The 6158-nt window shown below is 44.9% G+C and overlaps 1 pseudogene; it reads left to right on the forward strand.

Annotated features, from left to right (window-relative positions):
• The first annotated feature begins 326 nt into the window (after positions 1–326).
• Positions 327–1008, forward strand: LOC130034147 (adenylate kinase 2, mitochondrial-like; annotated as a pseudogene).
• The last annotated feature ends 5150 nt before the right edge of the window (positions 1009–6158 follow it).

The following is a 6158-nucleotide window of genomic DNA, read 5'->3' on the forward strand; positions in this document are numbered from 1 at the left end:
AGAATAAAAAGGTAATTTCATGGACTGTAAGAAAATATTTGGCCACCAGTCATCTCACAAAGAGTTAATATCCAAGAGATATAAACCACTTATAAAACTTAGCGGGAAAGGCTGGAGAGATAGCACAATGAGTAGAGTATTTGTCTTGCACGCCATTGACCGGGGTTTGATTCTCAGGATCCCATATGGTCCCCTGATCAGTGCCAGGAGTGATTCCTGAGTGCAAAGCCAGGAGTACCGCTGGATGTGACCCCCCCCCAAAAAAAAGCTTAGGGGTAAAAAGGGTGAGATGTGCTGGAGACTGGAGAAGCAAGGGACCCGTGACCATGGCTCCCAATGTGCTGGCACACACCGGCTGAGGAGTACTTAAAGGGCATCTAGGCGGTGCTGGGGCCGCTGGTGGCTGCCAAGGGAACTCAGGCACCCAAATTGACCATAAACTCCTATGTCTGCCATTTAGCTACCAGGGACATGCTGAGGGCATTGGTGGCTTCTGGATCAGAGCTGGGGAAAAAACTGAAGGCCACATGGATGCCAGAAAGGTGGTGAGTGATGAAATGGTCTAGAAGAATTTGAAGACCCTACCATGCAGAAACGGTTTCCACCAAGGCTTCCCTCGGAATGTGAAGCAGGCAGAAATGCTCGATGAACTCATGAAGGGGAAAGGGAAGCTGGATTCTGTGATCGAGATAAGCATTCCCTACTCTCTGCTGATCCAGAGGATCACAAGAAGTCTGATTCATCCCAGAGTGGCGTTCCTACCAAGAGGAGTTCAACTCCCTGAAGGAATCCATAAAGGACGATATCACGGGGAAGCCACTGGCCTGCCGATCAGATGATAACGAGAAGGTCTTGAAAATTCAGCTAGAAGACTAACACATGCAGATTACCCCCCTCGTGGAGTACTACCACAAATGGGTCATTCACTCTGTCTTCGATGCCTCCCAGACCCCTGATGTTGTCTTCACAAACGTCCTAGCAGCCTTCTCCAAAGCCACACCCGAGTAACAGAAGGCCTGGAGACACCACCACTGATCATCACCCCTCAGCGCGGTCCATGCTTTTAGGTGTTGGGCGGAGGGCAGAGGAGGGCAGTGTGAGGCTGGGGTGGGAGGAGTGGCAAGGTATCTGGAGGAGGAGTGGGAGGAGAGCAGCAGTGCTGTGATGAGTCTTTTACAAACCACAGTAGGAATCTTGACATCTACCAACAATTATTTTGTAAAGACAATTGGAGGGTAGGAGTAGAACGACGCAGACACAGTATTACTTCGAAGGAATCATGCTTTCATGTCATCTAGACTGGTGACTGTATGTTTTTAAGTAATACTTTACTACCTCAGCTTTGATCTCAGAGCCTCAGGGGCTGCCAGCTCAGGAGTGCAGGAAAGCAAGTTTTCCTGTCTCCCCCGTACATTGGAACAGGGAGGGTTGATGCCCCACCTAGCTACACATGTTGTGAGGTCTGAAAAATCATCTCCACAAGTGAAAGTGATCCTTGAGTGTGTTCTGGGGGAAGCAAGTCTCCTGATCAAGTTTACTTGAGTTGATGGGGTGCAGATAGGCCTCACTGCCCTCCAGACTGAATGTTTATTTACCAATCTACCACTCTGGGTTTGGAGGCTCTAAAAAGTCACCCTCAAACCCCTCCCCCGGCACCTGCAATGATATCCTCCACTATTGCCTCTCTCCAGGGTGTAGGAAAAGACTCTTTTCAGTAACTCAGCAGGTGTGCTTAGCAGCAGCATCCAAATATTGTCTTTTCCACCCTGGAATTCAGTGACTGGGATTGCTTGACATCTCTGTGATGTATTTTCAATGAGATGCCTGTCCTAAGGGATCAAATGCTGCTTTGACCCTACATTAATAAAGTCTATTAAAAGTTTAAAAAAGAAACTTAGAGAAAAAGTAAAGACACAATCTCATTTAAAAGTACGTGTCTAACATGCTTTACTCTTTTTCTGGTGCCTGTTTGCTTTTTACTGTTGAGTATTGAAAGTTCTTTGTTGTCTTAGATATTATTCCTTCATAAGAAGTATGTTCAACAAAATATATTTTTATGTTCAGTAGGGTGTCATTTTCTTTTTTTTCATTTTTTATAATTTTATTTATTGAATCACCATGAGGGAAGTTACAAAGCTTTCAGGTTTAAGTCTCGGTCATATGATGAAACACTCGTACCTTCATCAGTGCCCATTATCCACCACCAAAATCCCCAGTAGACCCCCATCTACAACCTCTCCCTACCTGTGGGGCAGATGATTTCTACATTACTCTCTCCCTACTTTCATGACATTCAATATTTTGACAGCACACCCACCATTATTATTTGGGATTTTACCCTAATGCTCAGATCTGCCGAAAAGGCAACAGTGGACAATTTGTTTTCTATTACTGGTTATGAATAACATATGATGTTGCGTGACTCTCTAGTGGCTGGGTGATTTTGAAATTCTGAAATTTTAACAAATAAATCTGGAGGAATTTCTGCCAAAACCTGCTGGGTTCCGAGATTTGTTCCTAAATCTCTTGGATCATGGCTGTTAAGCAGCTTGATCAGGAGCCAGAAAGGTGGTTCATGGGTGGAGACTCGGGGTCTTGTGGTGGGGAGGAAAGGGCCGGCTCCACCACCATTCCGTGAGGCCCCGCATGTCTCGTCCGAACCTGACTGTCCAGCGGCCTTTGGCGGATGGCAGCCACCAAGCCGCCAAGGGGGAGCAGGTGGAGGGACAGCAACTTTTCGCACCTAGGGTGCCCCAGCGACAGTAACCTACTGCGCAGTCTGGATGCATTTCCGCCACAATCTGCTCATTTCAAGATTTGTTTCTGAGTCTCTGGCATCATGACCATTAAGCAGCTTGATCAGGAGCCAGAGAGGCTGTTCGTGGGCAACGACTCGTGGTCCTGTTGGGACAGGTAGGAAAGGTTTAGCTCCACCCCCATCCCGTGAGTCCCTGTGTGTCTCATCACTGCGGGCCCAAACCTGACTATCCGGGGGAACAGGCCAAGGCATGAAACCTATTCCCACCTGGGGTGGCCCAGCGCCGGTAACCTACTGCAGAGACTGGACGCATTTCTGTCAAAAGCTGCTGGGTTGCGCAATTTGTTTCTGAGTCTCTGGGATCATGGCCGTTAAGCAGTTCTATCAGGAACCAGAGAGGCCATACCTCCAATTATATAGCTGAGCTGGAGGTGGTTTGTGGGTGTGTCTCCCACATACCTAACTTTTGGCCGTTTACTTTCTTGGTAAACTTTGCCCCAAGTTGTTGAGATCTGGCCAAAGGCATAGCAGCAATTTTGGGTTATCAGAAAGCGCCATCAGGCTACTGATGCACTCACCTCACAGGTACAGATTGACCTGCTGGTAGCACCATACCCCCAGGTGTCATTTTCTTAAAGAGATGTGAGTTTTTTGCAATGGAGAACCTTTTAGTTTGATATTATATTATTTGTTTACCACTGATTCCAATCCACTGTAGTGTTTACCCTGTTTTCTCCAATTTATATTATGAACTCAGGCCTAAACTCTCTGTAATTAATCCATATTGAGTTAACCTTTGTGCATGATGTGAAATAGTCATCAAATTTCATTTTTTTACATGTGGCTACCCATTATTCCAACCACTATTTACAAAAGGAATTTTTCATTTTCTATTTTATGTTACTGGATTCTTTTTTAAAAACTGACTCTCTGTTTGTGTAAGAGCTTCTCTCTGTGCTTAAGTTTATTCCATTAATCTTATTGTGTGTCTTTTCCAATATTATATTATATATATTATTATCACTGTCACTGTCACAGTCCTCCCATTGTTCATCGATTTGCTCGAGCAGGCCCAGTAACGTCTCTGTTGTGAGACTTGTTGTTACTGTGTTTGGCATATTGAATACATCACGGGTAGCTTGCCAGGCTTTGCCATGGAGGCAAGATACTCTCGGTAGCTTGCCAGGCTCTCCGAGAGGGGTGGAGGAATCGAGCCTGGCATGGATGTGCTAGCTGCATGCAAGGCAAACACCCTACCGCTGTGCTATAGCTCCAGTCAATATATTATTATAATTATGGCACAGCGGTAGGGCGCTTGCCTTGCGCACAGCCAGCCTGGCCATGCCGGGTTTGATTCCCTCACCCCTCTAGGAGAGCCCGGAAAGCTACAAGAGTATCTCGCTCGCACAGCAAAGCCTGGCAAACTACCCGTGACATATTTGATATGACAAACACAGTAACAACAAGTTTCACAATGGAGACGTTACTGGGTCCACTCGAGCAAATCAATGAATAACAGGAGGACAGTGACAGTGATATAGTAATAATATTATATCATTATTATGGCTCCCTGCCAGGCTGTTTAAACTCGGGGCGCCCCATATGAGAGCAGGTGAAAGCCCTCCCCACCCCAAGGGACCCGGCCCCGGCACCAGACCTCCTCCACCAAACCGCCATCACGTACCAGGCCGCTTTCCACATGCTCAGGCAGAGCCTCACATATGCGTGAACATATTCCTGGACACATCATAAGACACTCTTTACCTATTTTCCATAATTACCACAATATATATATATATATATATACATGCCTCTCACAGAGCCTGGCAAGCTACCAAGAGTATCCTACCCACATGGCAGAGGCTGGCAAGCTAGTTATGACGTATTTGTCATGCCAAAACAGTAATGATAAAGGGTCTCATTACCCTGACCCTGAAAGAGCTTCCAATACATTGGGAAAGATCAGTTAAGGAGAGGCTGCTAAAAACTCAAGGTTGGGATGAATGGAGACGTTACTGGCACCTGCTCAAATAAACCAAAGAACAATGGGATGATAGTGATAGAGTGAATATAATTAAATTATATTATAATATTATAATATATTTACATATTAATATAATATATAAATTATTATATATTATTTATATAATATTATATTAATTTATATAATATGAATATATTATTATATAATATTGTATATTGTGATACTACTGGTTTTGGCATATCGAATACACAACGGATAGCTTGCCAGGCTCTGCTGTGCGGGCAGAATACTCTGGGTAGTTTCCCAGGCTCTCCGAGAAGGATAGAGGCTTTGGGGGGCGGCCTCTAATCACCCTTATAGGTGTTCCCATGGTTCAAACAGTAATTGCAATGGGTATCATTACCCTGACCCTGAAGCAACACCAATATGGCAGGCTTTTGAGGTGGCCTCTAATCGCCTTGTAGGTGATCCCACGGATCAAACAGTAATTACAATGGGTCTCATTCCCTTGACCCTGAAGGCATAACCAATATGGAAGGGTTGAGAAGGATGAGGAAGAAGAGGCTGATAAAATCTCAAGACTGAACTGGGCTGCCAAAACGAAGAAAGATGAAAATGATTGTCTGTACTTTCAATGCATGTACGCTAGCATCAGATGCATCCATCGAGGACCAGATGGTACAAGCGCAAAAGATCAAGTATGACATAATTGGTTTGACTAAGACAAGAAGGCATCAATCACATCACGCTGTTTTCGACACAGGAGAAGAACTGTTCCTCGGAACATGCGATAAAAGAGGTGTCAGAGGCGTCAGTGTCCTTGTCAACACGAACTTGGCAATGAGCATTGATTCATTCGAATGCCTAACAACGTGAATCTGATGATTACACTTGAATAGATGTGGCTCACTGCCGGCAGTTACTATCTTCGTTGTCTACGCACCAACATCCAATTGTGATGAAGGAGAAATTGAGAAGTTCTAAATGGAGCTGGAGAAGTTCTATAAAGAAGACCACACCTTCTACAAGATGATTATGGGTGGTTTTAATGCCAAGATAGGACCAAGAAGATCAGCCGAAGAATTCCAGGTCCTAGAATGGAACGAACAGGGTGAGATACTGTCTGAGTTCATCATGTAGACCAAGACCATCCATGGTAACTCACAGTTCCAGAAGGCTTAATCTAAACGTTGGACATGGGAGTCTCCCGGTGGATGGTTCCACAACAAAATAGACCACATCGTATTCAATGCACGGTTTTGCCTGACCGATATTGCTGTTGTCCCAAAATTCCAATCAGGATTAGACCACCGTCTCCTTCATACAAAATTCTACTTCACAGATCGTGGAAAAAGGGCTACAAAGTTAATAAGAGAACTCCCAGAACAACCACCAACTGGGAGCTCATTGGTACTA

Source organism: Sorex fumeus, unplaced genomic scaffold (genome assembly GCF_029834395.1).
Source record: "Sorex fumeus unplaced genomic scaffold, SorFum_2.1 ptg000058l, whole genome shotgun sequence".
NCBI lineage: Eukaryota > Metazoa > Chordata > Mammalia > Eulipotyphla > Soricidae > Sorex > Sorex fumeus.